A 26,532-nucleotide genomic window follows, 5' to 3' on the forward strand; every position below is an offset into this window, starting at 1 on the left:
TGCTGCAGCCACTGGGCTCCCATTGAGGAGGAGCAGCAGGGCGGGCAGGGGCCAGGCAAGGATGCGAAAGGCATCGCCCTCGCAGGGCAAAAAGTAGAGGCATGCACAAATGCCTGGTGCTTGTTGTAAGGCCGAGACTGGTGTAGTTGTTTTTGTGTAAGGCCGAGACTGGTGTCTTTCTTTCTTTTTGTAAGGCCGAGACTGGTAGTTTTGTGTTTTTGGAGGGGGCTTCTCCACATGAGCATGTAATGTGGGAAGGGCAGAGGTTTTCAATAAATTATTGCTGTTAAGTTGCAGTGTGCATGATTTTTTGGTTAAGTCCTGGTTGCCCTGCTCGGCTGAGGGCTTGTGGAGCGGCTACATTCATCTGCTGACATTGGCACAAGCCAGTCCCTGAGAGGGGGCCTAGAATCGACGTTCAATAAGCCGGCGACGGGCGGCCCTTGCACTTTGTGCCTCCCTCCTGTGCTGGTCCTCCTCCTCCTCCTCCTCCTCCTCCTCCTCAGGTGGTCCTCCAATCTGTGGTGGCAGTGGCTGTGTCCTGCGGATGGCCAGGTTGTGCAGCATGCAGCAAACGACCACGAAATGGGAGACTCGCTCCGGCGAATACTGTAGGGCTCCACCGGAACGATCCAGACAGCGGAACCGTTGCTTCAGGATGCCGATTGTTTGTTCGATGATGTTCCTGGTCGCTTGATGGCTCTCGTTGTATCCCTCTTCAGCAGGGGTGCTGGGCGCACGGAGCGGGGTCATCAGCCAGGTACACAAAGGATAGCCTTTGTCCCCGATAAGCCATCCTCGTGGGTGAGGCTGGGCCTGGAACATGTCTGCCACAGAAGTCTGTCGCAGGATGAAGGCATCGTGGCTGCTGCCTGGAAAGCGGGCATTGACAGCTAGGATGAGCTGCCTGTGGTCACACACCAGCTGGACGTTCAGCGAATGGTAGCCCTTCCAGTTGCGGTAATCCTCGGCATTCTCCAGAGGTGCCCGCAAAGCCACATGCGTGCAGTCAATGGCGCCCTGCACCATGGGGAAGCCCGCGAATGCTGCAAAGCCCATTGCACGCTGTTGCTGCTTGGCAAGGGCCATGGAGAAGGAGATGAACTGACGTCTCCTTTTGAAAAGGGCATTGGTCACCTGGCGGATGCAGCAATGCACGGCGAACTGGAAGATGTTGGCAATGTCCCCAGTAGCGGATTGGAAGGAGCCGGTGGCATAGAAGTTGAGAGCCACCGTCACCTTCACTGCCACCGACAGAGACGTCCTGCTCCTCAGCTGTGGCTGCAGATCACCGCCAAGCAGCTGGCAGATCTCTGTGACCACGTCCCTTCTGAATCGCAGCCTCTGAACACACTGCTCCTCAGACATGTTGAGATAGGAGAACTGCTGGCGGTATACCCTGGGTGGGTAAGGCCTCCTTTCCCGACGCCTGTTGCCCCCACTCCGTCTAGCCAGGGCTGCCATTCTCTCACGGCGTCTGTGAGCCCTTTGGATGTAATTGAGAAAGCCAGCGTTGACACCCATTGCAGCCCCCATAATATGCTGGCAAACAATGAGATGTCAATGAAGGCAAAGACTAGTGGAAAGCTGTGGCCTGAAGCCAGAAGTACCTGTCCGAGTGTTGGGCCAAAGCAGAAAGCTATCTACCTTGGTCTCTCTCCAAAGATCCGTTTCTCAAGAGGGAGTGCTGCGAAATGGCAGACTTTTATAGTGCAGGAGGAGTGCCCTTTAATTTGCGCCCCCCGCGCCCCGCATCGGCTGAGCACCGTTCCACTCTAACAGTCGCTAGGGGCGCCAGGCGCACAATGGGGCGTTGCCACTGAAGTTCCGGTTGGGGGTGCACAAAGGGCGTTGCACGAGGAAATGACGTCATGATCTGCGCGCGCAGCTGAGCGCGCGCAAAGACTTTGCGCCGCCGCTAAATCTCTAGTGAAGTTGGGGCGAGGCGCAGTTCGTGCTGCGCCCAGGCACTACCCGCCTAGAGCCCGACATCTACTCCTCCTAAGGCGCTAATGGCTGGCGCAACCAACTGAATTTCTAGGCCTATGTGTGTGCAGAAACTCATGGCGGCTTATCAAAACAGAAAACATCTTGACGAGGTTTTGTAATGTGATGGAAACTGACCTTGGAACCAGCAGCTATACCCAGAGTTAATGAAATCATCCAAAAGCTGCATTGCATCATCCGTAAGTCAATTGGCCGGTTTGAAACATGCATTTATAATCCAATTATGTAACGGCAGAAGTCCAATAAGATTGTAACAAGTCACAAGGTCGCCACAAGGTACTTGAAAGTATAAAAATGCTGGAAACATAGAAACATAGACGATAGGAGCAGGAGTAGGCCATTCGGCCCCTCGAGCCTGCTCCTCCATTCAATGAGATCATGGCTGATCATCCAATTTCAGTACCCTGTTCCTGCCTTCTCCCCATATCCCTTCATCCCTTTAGCCTTAAGAAATATATCTAACTCCTTCTTGAATATATTTAATGAACTGGCCTCAACTGCCTTCTGTGGTAGAGAATTCCACAGGTTCACCACTCTCTGGGTGAAGAAATTCCTCCTCATCTCTGTCCTAAATGGCTTACCCCTTATCCTTAGACTGTGACCCCTGGTTCTGGACTCCACGGCCATCGGGAACATTCTTCCTGCATCTAGTCTGTCTAGTCCTGTTAGAAATTTATAAGTTTCAATGAGATCCCCTCTCATTCTTCTAAACTCCAGCGAGTATAAGCCCAATCGACCCAATCTCTCCTCATACGTCATTCCTGCCTCCCTCCATGGCAAGAACATCCTTCCTCAGATAAGGCGACCAAAACTTCACACAATACTCAAGGTGCGGTCTCACCAAGGCCCTGTACAACTGCAGCAAGACATCCTTGTTCCTGTACTCGAACCCTCTCGCTACGAAGGCCAACATACCATTTGCCTTCTTAACCGCCTGCTGCACCTGCATGCTTACCTTCAGCGACTGGTGCACAAGGACACCCAGGTCTCATTGCACTTCCCCTTCTCCCAATCTATTGCCATTCAGATAATAATCTGCCTTCCTGTTTGTGCCACCAAAGTGGATAACCTCGCATTAATCTGCCCTGGGAGTGTTTGATGGGACAGTTTAGAGGGAGCTTTACTCTGTATCTAACCCGTGCTGTACCTGCCCTGGGAGTGTTTGATGGGACAGTGTAGAGGGAGCTTTACTCTGTATCTAACCCGTGCTGTACCTGCCCTGGGAGTGTTTGATGGGACAGTGTGGAGGGAGCTTTACTCTGTATCTAACCCGTGCTGTACCTGCCCTGGGAGTGTTTGATGGGACAGTGCAGAGGGAGCTTTACTCTGTATCTAACCCGTGCTGTACCTGCCCTGGGAGTGTTTGATGGGACAGTGTAGAGGGAGCTTTACTCTGTATCTAACCCGTGCTGTACCTGCCCTGGGAGTGTTTGATGGGACAGTGTAGAGGGAGCTTTACTCTGTATCAAACCTGTGCTGTACCTGCCCTGGGAGTGTTTGATGGGACAGTGTAGAGGGAGCTTTACTCTGTATCTAACCCGTGCTGTACCTGCCCTGGGAGTGTTTGATGGGACAGTGTAGAGGGAGCTTTACTATGTATCTAACCCACGCTGTACCTGCCCTGGGAGTGTTTGATGGGACAGTGTAGAGGGAGATTCACTCTGTATCTAACCCGTGCTGTACCTGCCCTGGGAGTGCTTGATGGGACAGTGTGGAGGGTGCTTTACTCTGTATCTATCCATGCTGTACCTGCTCTGGGAGTGTTGATGGGACAGTGTAGAGGGAGCTTTACTCTGTATCTAACCTGTGCTGTACCTGCCCTGGGAGTGTTTGATGGGACAGTGTAGAGGGAGCTTGAAGGGGTTAAAATGAACCCTCTCAGAATTCAGACAGCCGCAGTGACCACTAATTAAGTGATGCCAGCAAAATTTAAATCAGAACAAAGGAGTGGGGTCATGTGAAAGTGAACAAAAGCTAAAAGAAACCAGGTGGCGATAAAAAGTTTCACAATTATCTGAATGACGTAGACAGAGTAGCGCAAGCAAGTTACATAACTACTTTCTTATGTGAAAAAGGCGAAACTAAACAATGGACAGCGTGTAGGAAAGCTTCGCAAAGCAAAGATAAGACGCAGCCGTGGGACGACAGAATATGTGTGTTTTGAGAAACTTTGATAAGAAATTTGCTGCTTTAGCTAAAAATTGTAGACACAGCAGAATATAGGGGTCATGGGAATTTGACCTGTGATCAAAGGCATAGTAAGATGTAACTAACCTTTACTAATACTGAAAAGAATAAATAAGCCATATGTGATCAGGTGATTATTGTAATACAATGTGATTGGATGAAAATAGAATAAAAAGCTGTACCAACCAAGTTAATAAACTGTGTACTTTTACTTTAAGACAGACTCTAGTGAATGTATTTTTCACCACAAATTGGCGTAGTCGGCAGGATGCTACGGAACTGAAAGATTGCCCGTACCAGTGAACCCGGACGAAAAGTCAAATTCTGACCGTCCAGAAATTGAGTCATTTGGGAAGGCGTGGGGACAGTGCCGTAGCATCACGAATCAAGTGAAAGTCTGTAAGAGGTGAGAGAACACAGTTGTGTGAGTGTGGATCGCATGAACTAAGGGAACACTGTGTAGCGATAGAGGTCGCGAAGGAATGAGTGATTGACGGATCAACAAGGACATCGACCCTAGCCTGAGCCGGAATTAAGAGGGCGATTGGGCCCCACGTGATGGCCAGGATCAAGTAGGCTGAGAGACTCCAAAGTACCCTGGGATCGTGAAGTCAATGAATGTATGTGTGCTTAATTGTGATTAATTAACTGCTTAAAAAGTCTTTTATGACCACTGGGGGTGTTACTGGAGGTAAGACGGAGGGGAGAAATCCCAGGTCACAGACGTACCACGAATAAAGACAGGATCACGGCAAACCCACACAGAGAAATGCAGCAGAGTAGGTAAGACTGACGTAGGATTGGCTATGGCGTCGGGGAAAGAGATGGAATGGGGAACCCCTGGGTCCCTTACCAGGCTCTATGCAGATGACCGGAAGGGTTTGATAGACAAGGTAAAAAAGGATGGATGGGATCCGTCTAAGGTACCAGTGTACCAACGAGAATGGTGGGAGACACAAAAGGGAAGTAAGACAAAGAAAGCAGAGTTATATTGGTACACCAATTAGTAACGGTCATTCACAAGACCGAGGAAATTAAAATGAAAATGGAGAGAAAGGATGAGGAGATTGGCGATCTACAGGAGCAAGTAACAAAATTAGAGAAAAAATTGGCAAAGCTAAAGGATAAACAAGGGTCCTTAGAGGGGGTCGCGACATTCCCATTGCCATCATTACGTTTTAAGAATGTGCGAATAAGATTGTGCCCCAAGAATTGAAAAAAAAACCTTTGAAATAATTTAAGTTAAGCTGGTGTGTAAAAACCGAGAAGAGCAACAAAAAGTTTGTTTAACAAAAGATTACGTTTCAGTCTAAGATTTAACCTTGGAGTTGCGGTTGCTGTGGTGAAATCTTCTAAAGCAGCTTGATTTGATAAGAAAATATGACGTAATTTACTGTTTTCTGCAAGAATGTGCCAGTTTGTTTTGTTTGTTCATAGTTTTAAAAAAGATAAGCTACTGCCTTAAAGTTATAGTTGCCAATGTGCTTGGAAGAAAATTAACTTGAATGTTTACAAGATCTGGATTAAATTGGAGTTATGAGGTTAATTAACCTATTAAAACCAGACTTTCATTGTGGCCACGGTGAAATTTTGGTTGGTGTAAATTTGTGTAGACCGCATTGAATAAGATAACTCCGCTCTGCAAGAACATCCAATAGTTGCAGAGTTCCTTACAAAAACTTACTTAGCTTGTGAACTTTGCTCAATCCCGTCTTTTTTCACTGTCCATATTACCTCAGTGTTCGTGTTTAGTTAAAGTGTGAAAACACAACTGTCTTTCGATCAGGAAAGTTCTTTTTTTTTGATTTACATGAATTGACGCAGTTGCGTGCATTTGATAATGTTTTGCTCCACCTTAAAAACCTGCAAAGGAGTTAACCCTTCCACTGACAGCTGTTTAAGTTCACCAAGCAACAACTTTAGTATGAAATCTAAAGATATTGGACATTATTAAATTTAAGTTTCTTAATTTTAAGTTATTATTTCACCACAGTGGCAGAGGGAAAATTAAGATTTGATAAATTAACCCCTTGGGCTCTAAGCAGAGTCACAATGGATTCCCTTCTTTCTTTTGTTATATGGAAGTTACCTTGTAAACTAATTGCAGCACTTCTGTCTCTAATGTTAAAAACACTGTGTAAGCTACCTAGCCTGAGAATCACTTGTTTCTGAAATTGGAAATGAAGATAAATTGATAGAGATGAAATTGAACATTGACAAAACCTGTCAGTCAGTTCAACTGTACTGCTATTTGGATTTTGGGATAATTTTGAAATGACAAAATGGACTCAGGCACTATATATTTGGTTACTTTTGGGAAAATAAAAGATCCTCTAAAAATAATGATAATAAAATGTGTTAATAACTTGGATCAAGTGAGAACGTTTGATCTATGTTTTCTATCTTAAATATTGTACTGGACAGTAAAGTTTTTCCAGGACTCATGAATGAGATATGAATGGTAATTAAAGGAAAGTGATTGAGAGTGTAAGATTGAAACAGGAGAATTACACTACTGAATGGGAATTTTCAAAATTTTCTAGTGAAAGTCAGGAAAATGTAGTTAAGAATAGTAAATTGATAGCTTTCTCTTGGAGACATTTGTGTCCCTGCCTTTAATTAACTTTTAAGAAAACTGAATTTGATAGTCTGGCCACTACCCAAGACATCGGGACCATGCAGAGGAAGATGAGCAAAGATCTCCAGGCGACTACAATCTTTTGATAAGATACCTGAAAGCCCGAGAAAGGCTTGTATCGGATGGCACATGTGGCACGATATTGAGATACTGATATGAGTGTGCAAATGTGATTCGTTACATATGAGGTAATTACCATCCAGGAATGTATGGTGAATTTGCACTGAAGAATGGGTCTCAGACATGCTCAGTTACTTGACAACAGCAAGACATGAAATGGTTAATGTGGCTCAGGAGAGCGAGACAACTTTTAAAGCATACTCCATCAAGAAACTATCTAATTAATGAAACAATCAGAATAGAGTTAAACACACGGGTACCTGTTAGAGGGATTGAAGTTGAAGTGGAGAGTTACATGGGATCTGGATTGGTACAATCGAGGGCTAAGGAGAAATCATGATTCGCAAGAATTATCCACAAGATGGATACGAGCAAAAGAGAGATCTGGAGAACCTTTTAAATCCATGATTTGTTGATTAGATGTTGAACTGTAATGTATTTGATATGATTGTAAGACTGAATTTAACTGTGACTGTAATAATTGTGTTTTGTAGGTAACAGAGCGTGGGAAAAACCAGTACGAATCCAGTATGAGGTGATTTTAGTGGTGCCTCCTGTGTCACTACTACTGCAATTACCATGCTTTACGGGTCTAACAAGACCTGTCCCATCAACCAACACGTTTTTAAGTATGAGCTACACAATTATGTGGCACAATTCGGATACTCGGATGTGACATTCCCCTGTTGTTTGTGGGTTTCAGTGAGCTCATGATGCGACTGAACTCCTCCCTAAAGCATTTTTATGTTTTGGAGCAAGACAACTCGAGAATAGATATTGAAATTGACAGCATAGGGGACAACTCACTGATACGCTTATCAATTACTCCATAAAAGGCGATGAATTAGGAAAGTAATGAAAAGGCTTTTATTAACTAAAGAACAGAGCATGCCTCTCGTGGCCAACTGGTTCCAAGAAGGAAGTGGGTTGCCGAAACACCCACCTTTATACCTGGTCATGTGGGCGGAGCCAGCTGAGGCATGCATTGGTACACAGCGCCAACCAGAGGTAACAATATGCAATAACGATAACAGTAGGATACAATAACAGTGGTTTACCACATTCACCCCTTGTTTAAAATTTAGTCCGGCGGGGTGAAGTGTACTACAAGTTCGTGTAGGTAAGTCTATCAGGAGGCCTTGTATGACGTCCTGATCGTCGTGGTGGCGGCGGCGGTGGTGCAGTATCCAATGTCGAATCTGGTGTCTGGGTGGTCAACGAAGGGTCCTGGGGCTCCGGCATGCCGTCTACAGGGGTTGGGTTGGGAGAAGTGGTGGGGGATAATGGTGGTAATTCAGGGGCACCCGAGGGTGCGAGGTCTTGTATGGAGACCGTGTCCTCCCGCCCGTCTAGGTATGCCACGTAGGCATACTGGGGGTTGGCGTGTAGGAGGTTCACCCTCTCAACCGGGGGTCCGTTTTATGGGTCCTCACGTGCCTCCACAGTAGGACGGGCCCAGGAGAAGTCAGCCATGTCGGTAGCGAGGTTCCCGATGTGGACTTCCTGGGGAAAATGAACATTTGCTCATGAGGGGTGGCATTAGTGGCAGTACAAAGCAGTGACCGGATGGAGTGGAGCGCCGCAGGGAGGGCCTCCTGCCAGCGAGAGGTCGGAAAGCCCTTAGATTTTAAGGCTAAGAGGACGGCCTTCCAAACCGTCGTGTTCTCTCTTTCCACCTGGCCGTTCCCCCGGGGGTTGTAGCTGGTGGTCCTGCTTGTAGCAATACCTCTCGCGAGCAGGTACTGACGAAGTTCGTCGCTCATGAAAGATGAGCCCCTGTCGCTATGTATATAGCTAGGGAACCCGAACAGGGCGAAGAGGTCATTCAGACATTTGATGACCGTGGTACTGGTCATGTCTGGGCAAGGGATGGCGAACGGGAAACGGGAGTACTCATCAATTATGTTGAGGAAGTACACGTTGCGGTCAGAGGAGGGGAGGGGCCCTTTAAAATCGACGCTCAGGCGCTCGAAGGGGTGAGTGGCCTTGATCAGGCTTGCTCTGTCTGGCCTATAAAAATGCGGTTTGCACTCGGCACAGATTTGGCAGTTCCTGGTCATGGTCCTGACCTCCTCGATGGAGTAGGGCAGGTTACGGGATTTGATGAAATGGAAGAACCTGGTGACCCCCGGGTGGCAGAGGTCATTGTGGAGGGACTGCAGTCTATTAACCTGCGCGTTGGCGCATGTACCACGTGATAGGGCATCTGGGGGCTCATTGAGTTTCCCGGGCCGGTACAAGATATCGTAATTGTAGGTGGAGAGTTCAATTCTCCACCTCAAAATCTTGTTGTTCTTGATTTTGCCCCTCTGCTTATTATTGAACATAAAAGCAACTGAACGCTGGTCAGTGAGAAGGGTAAACTGTTTTCCGGCCAGGTAATGCCTCCAGTGATGCACCGCTTCCACAATAGCCTGGGCCTCCTTTTCGACAGAGGAGTGTCGAATCTCGGGGCCCTGGAGGGTCCTTGAGAAAAAGGCCATGGGTCTCCCCACCTGGTTAAGGGTCGCAGCTAGGGCGAAGTCGGATGCATCGCTCTCCACTTGGAAAGGGATGGACTCATCCACTGCGTGCATTGTGGCCTTCGCAATATCGCTCTTGATAAGAGTGAAGGCTGCACATGCCTCTGGTGTCAGGGGGAAGGAGGTGGATTTGATGAGCGGTCTGGCTTTGTCCGCATAGTGGGGCACCCACTGAGCATAGTAAGAGAAAAACCCCAGGCATCTCTTCAGTGCTTTTTGGCAGTGGGGGAGTGGGAGCTCCATAAGGGGGCGCATTCTGTCGGGGTCGGGCCCGATGACTCCGTTCTCCACTACGCAGCCGAGAATGGCAAGGCGTTAGGTGCGAAACATACATTTCTCCTTATTGTACGTTAGGTTCAGCCGCTGGGCCGTACGGAGGAATTTTTCTAGATTAACGTCATGATCCTGCTGGCCGTGGCCGCAGATGGTGACGTTATCCAGGTAGGGAAAGGTGGCCTGCAGCGCGTTCTGGTCAACCATCCGGTCCATCTCCCTTTGGAAGACCGAAACCCCGTTGGTGACGCCGAAGGGAACCCTAAGGAAGTGGTAGAGGCGGCTGTTCGCCTCGAAGACAGTATACTGGCGGTCCTCATGGCGGATGGGGAGTTGGTGGTATGCTGACTTAAGGTCAATGGTGGAGAATACTCTGTATTGTGCAATCTGATTGACCATATCAGATATGCGAGGAAGGGAGTATGCGTCCAGCTGAGTGTACCGGTTTATGGTTTGGCTGTAGTCAATGACCAGGCGGCGTTTATCGGTGGTTTTAACGACTACAACCTGGGCTCGCCAGGGGCTGGTGCTCCCTTCGATAATGCCCTCCTTCAGGAGCCGCTCCACCTCAGAGCTAATAAAAGCTCTGTCCCCGGCGCTGTACCACCTGCTCTTGGTAGCGATGGGTTTACAGTCACGGGTGAGGTTAGCGAACAAGGGGGGGGGGAACTTTGAGTGTGGAAAGGCTGCAAGTGGTGTGCGGCGGGCGATTTAAAAGGTGTTGGTTGCAGACTGTGAGTGGGGGGAGGGGTCCACCGTATGCTAATGTGACACTTTTAAGGTCGCACTGAAAATCCAACCCTAGCAGCACGGCAGCGCAAAGACGGGGCAGGACAAGAAGTTTAAAATTTTTATATTCTGTGCCCTTAACCGAAAGGGTCACCACACAGTAGCCACCGACATCCATTGAATGGGACTTAGACGCCATAGAAATCCGATGGCGTGTTGGCAGGACCATGAGGGAGTGGCTACGTACCGTGTCGGGGTGAATAAAACTCTCTGTGCTCCCGCTGTCAAATAGGCAAGTGGTGGCGCGGCCGTTTACCGTGATGTCCATCATGGACCTGGACAGATGATGAGGCAGGGCTTGATCCAGCGTAACGGAGGCCAGTGTATGGCTTAGTGAGTCGATATGGTCGTCCGACGAGATGGTGGTCGAGTCTGGAGACAAGATGGCGGTTGAGTGCGGCGGACAAAATGGCGGCGGCCATGATTCAGGTCCCCACGTGGCCGGAGGTGCACAAAATGGCGGATAAGATGGCTGCCCCCACGGTTTGCACGCGGTGCTGCTGGCGTTTGCGGGTTTCCCCCTGCAGGCATTGGCGTAATGGCCTTTCTTCCCGCAGCCCGAGCAGGTAGCGGTCTTAGCCGGGCAGCGCGCTCTAGGGTGTTTTAACTGGCCACAGAAATAGCATTTTTGGGTCTGGTTACGGGGCATCGCTGCAGTTGGTACCGGGGGTGGTGGTCCCAGTTGATTTCGGGACATCACTGCAGCAGTTGGTACCGGGGGCGGCGGTCCCATGTCCCAAGGTCGCGATGGCCATGGCACGGTGCTGTTACATGAGTATGCTTCGAGGTTTCGGTGGGCTGCATCTAACGAGAGCGCAAGGGCTACGGCCGTCTTCAGTTCGAGCTCCTTGTTTTCGAGCAGTCTCTGCCGGGAGTAGTCAGACTGGAGGCCCCTAACAAAGGCATCACAGGTAAGTCCCTCCGTGTGCCCCGCAGCCGTTACCTCCTTACAGTCGCAGTCCCTGCAGAGTGTCTGTAATGCCCGTAAAAATGCCTCTACCGATTCCCCCGGTTGCTGCCTGCAGGATCCCAAGAGGTGTCTGGCGTAAATCGTGTTCACTGGGCGCGTGTATTGCCCTTTTAGTAGTTCGAGGGCCGCCGTGTACGTAGTAGCATCCCGGATGAGTGTATATACTTGAGGGCTCACCTGGGCGGTCAAAACTTTTAGTTTGTTCTCCTCCGATGTCACGGCGGAGGCTTCTAGGAAGGATGCAAAGCAGCTCAGCCAGTGTTCGAAATTGGTCGATGAACCCGCTGCTTGAGGGTCGAGGTCCAGGCATGCTGGTCTGAGGGCTCGCAGCAACGCCTGCTGTTGTTGCTGTTCAGGTGTCGACATTTTACTTTTAGTTAATAAAATTGATACGCTTATCAATTACTCCATAAAAGGCGATGAATTAGGAAAGTAATGAAAAGGTTTTTATTAACTAAAGAACAGAGCATGCCTCTCGTGGCCAACTGGTTCCAAGAAGGAAGTGGGTTGCCGAAACACCCACCTTTATACCTGGTCATGTGGGCAGAGCCAGCTGAGGCATGCATTGGTACACAGCGCCAACCAGAGGTAACAATATGCAATAACGATAACAGTAGGATACAATAACAGTGGTTTACCACACTCACATTGATGGAATATTGGGCTTAATACATCAGCACACCCTTAGATTTGTATTATTTCACATGCTCTGGTAGTTATCCAACTTGTAATGATAGTGTATTTGATATATGTAACGTGTGTAGTAAGACTTTGATACATAAGCCAATTGGGTACTCATGCCCATGACTGATGAGCACTAACAAATTAATTGAGCACACCGAAAGAGAAGATCCGAAGCGATGTAGAGGAGACCCCAGGTGGGGTAACATCAGGAAAGATAGAAGAAACAGAGGATATCCCAGGCGGGGCAGAATTGGAACACTGGAACAGAGGTTGCTCCTTCTCCTCAAAGGAATGGACTGTAAGGAAGGGAGAAATCTTCAAGACTCCCTACTATCTAACGTCCAAGTTGAGAGAGCAATAGGAGCTGGCTAGATTAGTCAAGAGCCGGTTGTGAGAAGTCAATAAGGATATTTCCTTCTCAAAAAAGGGAATTGTAAGAAATAGCTGTTAGATTCAAAGATGGGTTTTATCAAGCATCAAAAGATGGTAAAATGCAAGAAACAGGGAGGATAGCACCTGCTAGATAACAAGGAGCCACAAAACCCCAGGGAAAGGTTGGTGGAGTTGGCTATTTGGAGGATCTTGGAGTTCATATCTGACGCATGGACTTATAATTGTTATTATAGTTGTAGTATTATTTTGTGTTATAATGACTGTTCTGAAAGCATGTTGTAGGGCAGCTGTGTACCGAATAGTGCCGGTTGCTATAGATATAATTGATATTGAGCCAGAAACCGAAAAGTTAATGAGGGATAATGAACTGATAGAGATAGGAACATACATGTAAAGTTCTTTGGTCATTTGCACAGACTACCACGCCTAGCACAAAAAGATAGACAGAGGGGAAAGACGATCTTAGGTACAAAGTTTAAGCCATCAGTATAGGAGTAATCCCGGGGATGGTAAAAGTGGAAGAGAAGTTGGTATCCCTAGCCAAAATCTAAATTTGGTGCGGGACCAACAGGAGGGACTGAAGGAGTTAAAATTAATCCTCTCAGAATAACAACTTTCTTTTATGAAAACGACTTTCTCATGTGAAAAAGACTTTCGTGCTACTTTCGCTAGTTTTGCACAAAAGACAGTGTGCAGAGAAACTTTGCAAAACAGAGATAAGACGCAGCTGTGGGACAAGACAGAATGTGTGTTACGTGATAAGAAATGTACTGCTTTAGCTAAAAATTGTAGACACAGCAGAATATAGGGGTCATGGGAATTTGACCTGTGACCAAAGGCATAGTAAGATGTAACTAACCTTTACTAATGCTGAAAGGAATCCATATGTGATCAGGTGATTATTGTAATACAATGTGATCAGGTGATTATTGTAATACAATGTGATTGGATGAAAATAGAATAAAAAGCTGTACCAACCAAGAGAGAACGAGAAGGTGCTCGCACAGACCGCGGGGTCTAAGACTCTTCTCCCAGAGCTCTGATAATAAACTGCATCTTTTTACTTTTACATGGTTTAGATGTGAATTTATTTTCACCACAACATTAATGATCTAGACGAGGGAACCAGATGTAATATCTCCAAGTTTGCAGATGACACAAAGCTGGGTGAGCGTGTGTGCTGTGAGGAGGATGCTGAGAAACTCCAGTATGATTTGGACAGGTTGGGTGATTGGGCAGAAGCATGGCAGATGCAGTATAATGTGGATAAATGTGAGGTTATCCACTTTGGTGGCAAAAACAGGAAGGCAGATTATTATCTGAATGGCAATAGATTGGGAGAAGGGGAAGTGCAACGAGACCTGGGCGTCCTTGTGCACCAGTCACTGAAGGTAAGCATTCAGGTGCAGCAGGTGGTTAAGAAGGCAAATGGTATGTTGGCCTTCGCAGTGAGAGGTTTCGAGTACAGGAGCGGGGATGTCTTGCTGCAGTTGTACAGGGCCTTGGTGAGACCACACCTTGAGTATTGTGTGCAGTTTTGGTCACCTTATCTGAGGAAGGATGTTCTTGCCATGGAGGGAGTGCAGCGAAGATTCACCAGGCTGATACCTGGGATGGCAGGAATGACGTATGGGGAGAGATTGGGTCGATTGGGCTTATACTTGCTGGAGTTTAGATGAATGAGAGAGGATTTCATTGAAACTTATAAAATTCTAACAGGACTAGACAGACTAGATGCAGGAAGGATGTTCCCGATGGCCGGGGAGTCCAGAATCAGTGGTCACAGTCTAAGGATTAGGGGTAAGCCATTTAGGACGGAGATGAGGAGGAATTTCTTCACCCAGAGAGTGGTGAACCTGTGGAATTCTCTACTATAGAAGGTAGTGGAGGCCAATTCATTAAATATAGCGGGGAATTATAGACCGGTACGCCTGACATCGGTAGTGGGGAAAATGCTAGAATCTATTATAAAAGATGTAATAGCAGAGCACTTGGTAAGTGGTGACAGGATCGGACAAAGTCAACATGGATTTACAAAGGGTAAATCATGCTTGACTAATCTACTGGAATCTTTTGAGAATGTAACTGTTAAAATAGATAAGGGAGAACCAGTGGATGTGGTGTATTTGGACTTTCAGAAGGCTTTCGATAAGGTCCCACATAAGAGATTAGCGTGCAAAATTAAGGCACATGGGATTGGGGGCAAGGTATTGACTTGGATAGAGAACTGGTTGGCGGACAGAAGGCAAAGAGTTGGAATAAACGGGTCGTTTTCCGAGTGGCAGGCAGTGACTAGTGGGGTACCGCAAGGATCGGTCCTAGGACCCCAGCTGTTCACAATATATATTAATGATCTGGACGAGGGAATTGGATGTAATATCTCCAAATTTGCAGACGACACAAAGCTGGGTGGGAGGGTAAGCTGTGAGGAGGATGTCAAGAAACTCCAGTACGATTTGGACAGATTGGGTGATTGGGCAGAAACATGGCAAATGCACTATAATGTGGATAAATGTCAGGTTATCCACTTTGGTGGCAAAAACAGGAAGGCAGATTATTATTTGAATGGCAATAGATTGGGAGAAGGGGAAGTGCAAAGAGACCTGGGTGTTCTTGTGCACCAGTCGCTGAAGGTAAGCATGCAGGTGCAGCAGGCGGTTAAGAAGGCAAATGGTATGTTGGCCTTTGTAGCAAGAGGGTTCGAGTACAGGAACAAGGATGTCTTGCTACAGTTGTACAGGGCCTTGGTGAGACCGCACGTTGAGTATTGTGTGCAGTTTTGGTCGCCTTACCTGAGGCAGGACGTTCTTGCCATGGAAGGAGTACAGCAAAGATTCACCAGGCTGATACCTGGGATGGCAGGAATGACGTATGAGGAAAGATTGTGTCGATTGGGCTTATACTCACTGGAGTTTAGAAGATTGAGAGGGGATCTCATCGAAACCTATAAAATTCTGTCAGGCGTGGACAGACCAGATGCAGGAAGGATGTTCCTGATGGCCGGGGAGTCCAGAACCAGGGGACACAGTCTAAGGATAAGGGGTAAGCCATTTAGGACTGAAATGAGGAGGAATTTCTTCACCCGGAGAGTGGTGAACCTGTGGAATTCTTTGCCACAGAGGGCGGTGGAGGCCAGTTCATTAAATATATTCAAAAAGGAGTTGGATATATTTCTTAAGCCTAAAGGGATCAAGGGATATGGGGAGAAGGCAGGGACAGGGTACTGAATTTGGATGATCAGCCATGATCTCATTAAATGGCAGAGCAGGCTCGAGGGGCCGAATGACCTACTCCTGTTCCTATCTTCTATGTTTCTATGTTTCTATTACTCTCACTATTACCTCAATGCTAATGAATTGGGGGGAAACTCTCCACTGGCTGGAATCAGACCGAGCACAAAGGAAGATGGTTGTGGTGGTTGGAGGTCAATCATCACAGCCCCAGGACATCGCTGCAGGAGTTCCCCAGGGCAGTGTCCTCGGCCCAACCATCTTCAACTGCTTCATCAATGACCTTCCCTCCAACATAAGGTCAGAAGTGGGGATGTTCGCTGATGATTGCACAGTATTCAGTTCCATTTGCAACTCCTCAGATAATGAAACCATCCATGCCCGCATGTAACAAGACCTGGATGACATTCAGGCTTGGGCTGATGAGTGGCAGGTAACATTCGCACCACACAAGTGCCAGGCAATGACTATCTCCGACAAGCAAGCATCTAATCACCGCCCCTTGACATTCAATGACCTTACCATCACTGGATCCCCCACCAGCAACATCCCGGGGGGGTCACCATTGACCAGAAACTTAACTGGACCAGCCACATAAATACTGTGGTTACAAAAGCAGGTCAGAGGCTAGGTAATCTGCAGCGAGTGTCTCACCTCCTGACTCCCCAAAGCCTTTCCACCATCTACAAGGCACAAGTCAGGAGTGTGATGGAATACTCTCCACTTGCCTGGATGGGTGCAGCTCCAACTACACTCAAGAAGCTCGACACCACCCAAGACAAAGCAGCCCGCTTGATTGGCATCCCATCCACCACCTTAAACATTCACTCCCTCCACCACTGGTGTACCGTGGCTGCAGTGTGTACCATCTACAAGATGTACAGCAGCAACTCGCCAAGGCTTCTTCGGCAGCACCTCCCAAACCGACGACCTCTTCTACCTGGAAGGACAAGGACAGCAGGCGCATGGGAACACCTGATAGAATACATATATCCCTGAAGGCAGCAGGACAGGCAGAAAAGGTGGTTAAAAAGGCTTACGGGATACTTATATTCTATGCCTCGGCTAATGAAGGCAAGAGCAGGGAGGTGATGATGGAGCTGTACAAAACGCTAGTTAGGCCACAGCTGGAATACTCTGCAGTTCTGCTCACCACACTATAGGAAGGATGTGATTGCATTGGAGAGGGTGCAGAGGAGATTCACCAGGATGTTACCTGGGCTGGAGCGCTTCAGCTATGAAGAGAGACTGGACAGGCTGGGGTTGTTTTCCTTAGAGCAGAGAAGGCTGAGGGGGAACCTGATTGAGGTGTACAAAATTTTGAGGGGCATAGATAGGGTAGATAGAAAGGAACTTTTCCCCTTAGTAGAGGGGTCAATAACCATTAGTTTCAAGGTAAGGGGCAGGAGGTTTAGAGGGGATTTGAGGAAAAACTTTTTCACCCAGAGGGTGGTTGGAATCTGGAACTCACTGCCTGAAAGGGTGGTAGAGGCAGGAACCCTCACAACATTCAAGAAGCATTTAGATGAGCACTTGAACCGCCATAGCATACAAGGCTACGGACCCAGTGCTGGAAAATGGGATTAGAATAGACAGGGCTTGATGGCCAGTGCAGATACGATGGGCCGAAGGGCCTCTTTCTGTGCTGTATAACTCTATGACTCTATGACCACCAACTCCAAGTCAAACACCATTCTAACTTGGAAGTATATTGCCATTCCTTCATCGGCGCTGGGTCAAAGTCCTGGAAATCCCTCCCCGACAGCACTGTGGGAGTACCTTCACTACACGGACTGCAGCGGTTCAAGAAGGTGGCTCACCACCACCTTCTCAAGGGCAATTAGGCATGGACAATAAATGCTGGCCTTGCCAGCGACGCCCACATCCCATGAACGAATTTTAAACAAAACGTCATCACATAACACGCGTACAAGGGCTCAGTAATGTTTAATTCATCAGAAAAAGACAAAGTACAACAACATACTGGTCAGCTTAACAGAATCTCATCATATTTATGAGGCCACAAACTTAAAATAGTCACTAATAAATCCAGTAATGAAGTCAGGAGAAATGTCTTTACCCAGAGAATGGTGAGAATGGGGAACTCGCTACCACAGGGAGTAGTTGAGGTGAACAGCACAGATGGATTTATGGGGAAGCCACACAAGGGAGAAAGGAATGGGAGGAGATGTTGATATCTCCTCCCATGTTGAAATGGTGTACATTTAAGGAGTTATTTTACAACTTCCAAAAAATATATATTCCACTGAGAAGAAAAGGGTGTAAAAGAAAAGACAGCCATCCGTGGCTAAGTAAAGAAATTAAGGATAGTATTCGACTAAAAACAAGGGCATATAAGGTAGCCAAATCTAGTGGGAGGATAGAGGATTGGGAAAACTTTAAAAGACAGCAAAAAATAACAAAAAGATTGATTAAGAAAGGGAAGATAGATTATGAAAGTAAATTAGCAAAAAATATAAAAACAGATAGTAAGAGTTTTTATAGTTATATAAAAAGAAAAAGGGTGGCTAAAGTAAATGTTGGTCCCTTAGAGGATGAGACTGGGAAATTAATGGTGGGAAATATGGAGATGGCAAAAACACTGAATGAATATTTTACATCAGTCTTTACAATAGAAGACACTAAGACTATCCCAACACTGGACAAACAGGGGGCTAAAGGGGGGGAGGAGCTAAACACGATCAAAATCACTAAGGAAGTGGTACTCGGTAAAATAATGGGGCTCAAGGCGGATAAATCACCTGGACCTGATGGCTTACATCCTCGGGTCTTGAGGGAAGTGACGGTAGGGATTGTGGATGCATTGGTAATAATTTTCCAAAACTCCCTGGACTCGGCAATGGTCCCGGCAGACTGGAAAACTGCTAATGTAACACCCTTATTTAAAAAGGGCAGTAGACAGAAGGCTGGAAACTATAGACCGGTTAGCCTAACACCTGTGGTAGGTAAAATTTTGGAGTCCATTATTAAGGAGACAGTAACAGGACATTTGGATAAGCATAATTTAATAGGACAAAGTCAGCATGGTTTTATGAAGGGGAAGTCATGTTTGACAAATTTGCTGGAGTTCTTTGAGGAAGTAACATATAGGGTGGATAAAGGGGAACCAGTGGACGTAGTGTGTTTAGACTTCCAAAAGGCATTTGACAAGGTGCCACACAAAAGATTATTGCTTAAGATAAAAAATCACGGGTTTGGGGGTAATATTCTGGCATGGATAGAGGATTGGCTATCTAACAGAAGGCAGAGAGTTGGGATAAATGGTTCATTCTCAGACTGGCAATCAGTAACTAGTGGTGTTCCGCAGGGGTCAGTGCTGGGTCCCCAACTCTTTACAATCTATATTAACGATTTGGAGGAGGGGACCGAGTGTAACATATCAAAGTTTGCAGATGATACTAAGATGGGGGGGAAAGTAGTGAGTGAGGAGGACATAAAAAACCTTCAAGGGGACATAGACAGGCTAAGTAAGTGGGCAGAGATTTGGCAGATGGAATACAATACTGGAAAGTGTGAGGTTATGCACTTTGGCAGGAAAAATCGTAGAGCAAGTTATTATCTTAATGGCAAGAAACTGGAAAGTACTGAAGTACAAAGGGATCTGGGGGTCCTGGTGCACGAAACTCAAAAGGTTAGTATGCAGGTGCAGCAAGTGATTAAGAAGGCCAATGGAATGTTGGCTTTCATTGCTAGGGGGATAGAATATAAAAATAGGGAGGTATTGCTTCAGTTGTACAAGGTATTGGTGAGACCGCACCAGGAATACTGCGTACAGTTTTGGTGTCCATACTTAAGAAAGGACATACTTGCTCTCGAGTCAGTACAAAGAAGGTTCACTTGGTTAATCCCGGGGATGAGGGGATGGACATATGAGGAGAGGTTGAGTAGATTGGGACTCTACTCATTGGAGTTCAGAAGAATGAGAGGCGATCTTATTGAAACATATAAGATTGTGAAGGGGTTGGATCGGGTGGATGCAGGGAAGATGTTCCCGATGATGGGTGAAACTAGAACTAGGGGGCATAGTCTTAGAATAAGGGGCTGCTCTTTCAAAACTGAGATGAGGAGGAACTACTTCACTCAGAGGGTGGTAGGTCCATGGAATATGCTGCCCCAAAAAGCTGTAGAAGCTACATCATTACATAAATTTAAAACCGAAATAGACAGTTTCCTAGAAGTAAAGGGAATTAAGGGTTACGGGGAGCGGGCAGGAATTTGGACATGAGTCTGGGTTCGGATCGGTCATGGCGCTGTGGGTAGCGGAGCGGGCCCAGGGGCCGTGTAGCCTGATCCTGCTCCTATTTCGTGTGTCTAATTCTGTTAGGTGCAGGAGATGGTTCTGTGATAGTGGATTGGCAGTTAGGATCAGATCAGCCATGAACTTATTGAATGGCGGAGCAGGCTCGAGGGGCCGATTGGCCGACTCCTGCTCCTATTTCTTATGTTCTTATGATAGGGTTAATTGAAGTAGGGTGGGTGTGGGGCATAAACACCAGCATGAACCAGTTGGGCTGAATGGCCTGTTTCTGTGCTGTACATTCTATGTAACACCATCAACAGTCAATCGAAGGGAATCATCAGCACAACAGATTGAAAGATTAAACAGCAATACAGGAATTTATAAAACATTCATCAATTCCACGTTCATGTCACCCCAGCTGTCTACAGGGCCCTGTGCTACAGAACAGTGTGAACTCGCTGGTGTCTCTTCAGCTCCCCGGATCTTTTAAAGCTCTTACCACAGTCAGAGCATTTAAATGGTCTCTCCTCAGTGTGAACCAACTGGTGTACCTTCAGATCCCCAGAGGTTTTAAAGCTCTTCCCACAGTCAGAACATTTAAATGGTCTCTCATCAGTGTGAACTCGCTGGTGTGTCAGCTGGTTAGATGACTGAGTGAATCCCTTCCCACACACGGAGCAGGTGAATGGGCTCTCACCAGTGTGAACTCGCTGGTGTATCTTCAGCTCCCCGGAGCTTTTAAAGCTCTTCCCACAGTCAGAGCATTTAAATGGTCTCTCCTCAGTGTGAACCAACTGGTGTACCTTCAGATCCCCAGAGGTTTTAAACCTCTTCCCACAGTCAGAACATTTAAATGGTCTCTCATCAGTGTGAACTCGCTGGTGTTCCAGCAGGTTGGATGACCGAGTGAATCCCTTCCCACACACGGAGCAGGTGAATGGCCTCTCACCAGTGTGAACTCGCTGGTGTATCTTCAGCTCCCCGGAGCTTATAAAGCTCTTCCCACAGTCAGAGCATTTAAATGGTCTCTCATCAGTGTGAACTCGCTGGTGTTCCAGCAGGTTGGATGACCGAGTGAATCCCTTCCCACACACGGAGCAGGTGAATGGCCTCTCCCCGGTGTGAGTACGCTGGTGTCCCTTCAGATTCCTGGAGCTTTTGAAGCTCATTCCACAGACAGAACATGTAAATGGTCTCTCATCGGTGTGAATCAACTGGTGTTTCTTCAGATCCCCAGAGGTTTTAAAGCTCTTACCACAGTCAGAACATTTAAATGGTCTCTCATCAGTGTGATATTGCTGGTGTCTCAACAGGTTTGATGGCTGAGTGAATCCCTTCCCACACACGGAGCAGGTGAATCGTCTCTTTCCTGTTGTCTCCAGGTGGTGTCTCTTTAGCTCCTGGGACATTTGAAAGCTTTTCCTACAGTCAGAATGTTTCACCGGCCTCTCCCCAGTGTGAACTTGCTGGTGTGCCAGCAGATTTGAGGACTGAGTGAATCTCTTCCCACACACGGAGCAGGTGAACAGAATCTCTCCTGCTCTCTCCAGCTGGTGTCTCTTCAGATCCTGGGACCTTTTAAATCTCTTCCGACAGTCAGAACATTTAATCGGTCTCTCATCACTGTGAACAAGCTGGTGTCTCAGGAGGGTGGCAGAATGAGAGAATCGCTTCAAAAACACAGAGCAGGTCAACGGTCTCACATCGGTGTGGACAAGCTGGTGTCTCAGCAGCACGGATGGTGCAATTAATCCCGGCCCACACATGGAGCGGGTTAAAGGTCTCTCCCCAGTGTGATCTTGCTGGTGTATCATCGGAGCGGATGACTGAGTGAATCCCTTCTGGAACATGGGGCCGGTGAACGGGCTCTCCCCAGTGTGTAGCCACTGGTGTTGCTTCAGGTACTTGTAGATTTTGAAGCTGTTCCCACACACAGAACATTTAAAAGGTCTTGCATTAGTGTGAACTCGCTGGTGTGCCAGCAGATTGGAGGAGCAACTGAATCAGGTCCTGATGAATTGAGCGACTCTGTCTGTTCTTGACGTGATGTTCGGTCTGAGCTTCCTGTCTGTAAATGCTCCACTTCGAAAACCCTGCAAAAGGAGAGTAGAAAGGGGTAAGAGGGAGAATGCTGCCTCATGTCCCCCTTTCCCAGCCCAGGGGCAGTGAAGCTGATTTTCAGGCCCCAGCTGCTGCACAGGTTACATACGAACATACAAATTAGGAGCAGGAGTCGGCCACTCGGCCCCTCGAGCCTGCTCCACCATTCAATAAGATCATGGCTGATCTGATTACTCCACATTCCCGCCTACCCCCGATAACCTTTCACCCCCCTTGCTTATCAAGAATCTATCTACCTCTGCCTTAAAAATATTCAAAGACTCTGCTTCCACTGCCCTCCGAGGAAGAGAGTTCCAAAGACTCACGACCTGTGTGAGAAAAAAATTCTCCTCATCTCTATCTTAAATGGGCAACCCCTTATTTTTAAACAGTGACCCCTAGTTCTAGATTCTCCCACAAGAGGAAACATCCTCTCCACATCCACCCTGTCCAGACTCCTCAGGATCTTATATGTTTCAATCAGGTCACCTCTTACTCTTCTAAACTCCAGTGGATACAAGCCTAGCCTGTCCAACCTTTCCTCATAAGACAACCCGCCCATTCCAGGTATTAGTCTAGTAAACCTTCTCTGAACTGCTTCCAACGCATTTACATCCTTCCTTAAATAAGGAGACCAAAACTGTGCACAGTACTCCAGATGTGGTCTCAATAATGCCCTGTATAACTGAAGCATAACCTCCCTACTTTTGTATTCAGTTTCCCTCGCAATAAACAATAACATTCTATTAGCTTTCCTGATTACTTGTTGTACCTGAATACTAACCTTTTGCGATTCATGCATTAGGACACCCAGATCCCTCTGCGTCTTAGAGCTCTGCAATCTCTCACCATTTAGATAATATGCTTCTTTTTTATACATCCTGCCAAAATGGACAACTTCACATTTTCCCACATTATACTCCATTTGCCAGATCTTTACCCACTCACTTAACTGATTTATATCCCTTTGTAGCCTCCTTATGTCCTCTTCACAATTTACTTTCCTACCTATCTTTGTGTCATCAGCTAATTTAGCAACCATGCCTTCGGTCCCTTCATCCAAGTCATTTATATAAATTGTAAAAAGTTGAGGTCCCAGCACTGATCCCTGTGGCACACCACTCGTTACATCTTGCCAACCAGAAAATGACCCATTTATGCCTACTCTCTGTTTCCTATTAGCTAGCCAATCTTCTATCCATGCCAACATGTTACTCCCTACAACATGAACTTTTATTTTCTGCAATAACCTTTGATGTGGCACCTTATCAAATGCCTTCTGGAAATCTAAGTACAGTACATCCACCGGTTCCCCTTTATCCACAGCACATGTTACTTCCTCAAAGAACTCCAATAAATTGGTTAAACATGATTTCCCTTTCACAAAACCATGTTGACTCTGCCTGATTACCTTGAACTTTTCCAAGTGCCCTGCTATAACGTCTTCAATAATAGCTTCTAACATCTTCCCGATGACAGATGTTAAGCTAACTGGCCTGTAGTTTCCTGCTTTCTGTCTCCCTCCCTTTTTGAATAAAGGAGTTACATTCGCTATTTTCCAATCTAATGGAACCTTCCCCGAATCGAGGGAATTTTGGAAAATTAAAACCAACGCATCAACTATCTCACTAGCCACTTCTTTTAAGACCCTAGGATGAAGTCCATCAGGACCCGGGGACTTGTCAGCCCACAGCTCCAACAATTTGCTCAGTACCACTTCCCTGGTGATTGTAATTTTCTTGAGTTCCTCCCTCTCTTCCATTTCCTGATTTACAGCTATTTCTGGGATGTTACTTGAATCCTCTATAGTGAAGACCGATGCAAAATACCTGTTCAATTCAACTGCCATCTCCTTATTTTCCATTATTAATTCCCCAGACTCACTTACTATAGGACCAACGCTCACTTTGTTAACTCTTTTCTTTTTAAAATATCTATAGAAACTCTTACTATCTGTTTATATTTCTAGCTAGCTTTCTCTCGCAGTCTAATTTTTCTCTCCTTATTAATCTTTTACTCATTCTTTGCTGTTTTTTATATTCTGTCCAATCTTCTGACTTGCCAGCCATCTTTGCACAATTATATGCATTTTTTAAAAGTTTAATACTAACTTTAACTTTTTTAGTTAACCACGGATGGTGGGTCCTCCATTGCATAGAAACATAGAAGATAGGAGCAGGAGTCGGCCATTCGGCCCCTCGACCCTGCTCCGCCATTCAATGAGATCATGGCTGATCATCCAAATTCGGTACCCTGTCCCTGCCTTCTCCCCATATCCCTTGATCCCATTAGCCTTAAGAAATATATCCAACTCCTTCTTGAATATATTTAATGAATTGGCCTCAACTGCCTTCTGTGGTAGAGAATTCCACAGGTTCACCGCTCTCTGGGTGAAGAAATTCCTCCTCATCTCTGTCCTAAATGGCTTACTCCTTATCCTTAGACTGTGACCCGTGGTTCTGGACTCCCCGACCATCGGGAACATCCTTCCTGCATCCAGTCTGTCCAGTCCTGTTAGAATTTTTATAAGTTTCAATGGGATTCCCTCTCATTCTTCTAAACTCCAGCGAGTATAAGCCCAATCGACCCAATCTCTCCTCATATGTCATTCCTGCCATCCCAGGTATCAGTCTGGTGAATCTTCACTGCACTCCCTCCATGGCAAGAACTTCCTTCCTCAGATAAGGTGACCAAAACTGCACACAATACTCAAGGTGTGGTCTCACCAAGGCCCTGTACAACTGCAACAAGACATCCTTGTTCTTGTACTCAAACCCTCTCGCTACGAAGGCCAACGTACCATTTGCCTTCTTAACCGCCTGCTGCACCTGCATGCTTACCTTCAGCGACTGGTGCACAAAGATGCCCAGGTCTCGTTGCACTTCCCCTTCTCCCAATCTATTGCTATTCAGATAATAATCTGCCTTCCTGGTTTTGACACCAAGTGGATAACCTCGCATTTAGCCATGTAATATTGCATCTGCCATGCTTCTGCCCAATCACCTAACCTGTCCAAATCATACTGGAGTTTCTCGGCATCCTCCTCACAGCACACACGCCCACCCAGCTTTGTGTCGTCTGCAAACTTGGAGATATTACATCTAGTTCCCTCGTCCAGATCATTAATATATATTCTGAATAGCTGGGGTCCTAGGACCAATCCCTGCAGTACCCCACTAGTCACTGCCTGACACTCGGAAAAAGAGCTGTTTATTCCAACTCTTTGCTTCCCGTCTGCCAACCAGTTCTCTATCCAATTCAATACCTTGCCCCCAATCCCATGTGCCTTAACTTTACATGCTAATCTCTTATGCTGGACCTTATCGTAAGCCTTTTGAAAATCCAAATACACCACATTCACTGGTTCTCCCTTATCTATTTTACCAGTTACATCCTCAAAAAATTCCAGTAGATTAGTCAAGCATGATTTACCTTTTGTAAATCCATGTTGACTTTGTCCGATCCGGTCACTTTTTTCCCAAGTGCTCTGCTATTACATCCTTTATAATGGACTCTAGCATTTTCCCCACTTCTGATGTCAGGCTTACCAGTCTGTAATTCCCCATTTTCTCTCAACCACCTTTTTTGAATAGTCGGCTAACAGTAGCTACCCGCCAATCCATGGGTACTGTTCCAGATTGCATCGAATGTTGGAAGATGACCAGCAATGCATCTACTATTTCTAGGGCCACTTCCTTAAGTACCCTAGGGTGTAGATTGTCAGGCCCTGGGGATTTATCGGCCTTCAATCCCATCAATTTCCCGAACACCATTTCCCTACAAATAATGATTTCTTTCAGTTGCACCCTTTCATCAGACCCTATGTTCCCCGACATCTCTGGGAGGTTATTTGTGCCCTCCTTTGTGAAGCCAGAACCAAAGTATGTGTTTAAGACCAGGACCAGTGCAAGATAGAGTAAGGCGATACGTAGTACAGAGCCCCGAGACCGGAGAGGCAGCGGACCTGCGAGGGAGCACCAGAGGCGGCGGAGGTACTTAAACAGCAGCCCGAGGCAGCGAGGCCCAGAGCCCCGAGACCGGAGAGGCAGCGGACCTGCGAGGGATCACCAGAGGCCCGACCAAATCCTCTGGTAGTCTCATAGCTCGTCCTGGGAGTGGAGTGAGCAGCGACGCCCGACCAGAGCGGACCTGCGTGAGGTACAAGCAGCGCGGCAACTTTAAAAGGAGGGGCGAGGCGAGGCCCGACCACAGCGGCTGACCTGGGAGTGGAGTGAGCAGCGACGCCCGACCAGAGAGGACCTGCGTGAGGTACAAGCAGCGCGGCAACTTTAAAAGGAGCGAGGCGAGGCCCGACCACAGCGGCTGACCTGGGAGTGGAGTGAGCAGCGACACCCGAC

This window comes from Somniosus microcephalus, unplaced genomic scaffold (assembly GCF_052327205.1).
Source record: "Somniosus microcephalus isolate GS21.2 unplaced genomic scaffold, FLI_Smic_1.0 scaffold84, whole genome shotgun sequence".
Taxonomy (NCBI): domain Eukaryota; kingdom Metazoa; phylum Chordata; class Chondrichthyes; order Squaliformes; family Somniosidae; genus Somniosus; species Somniosus microcephalus.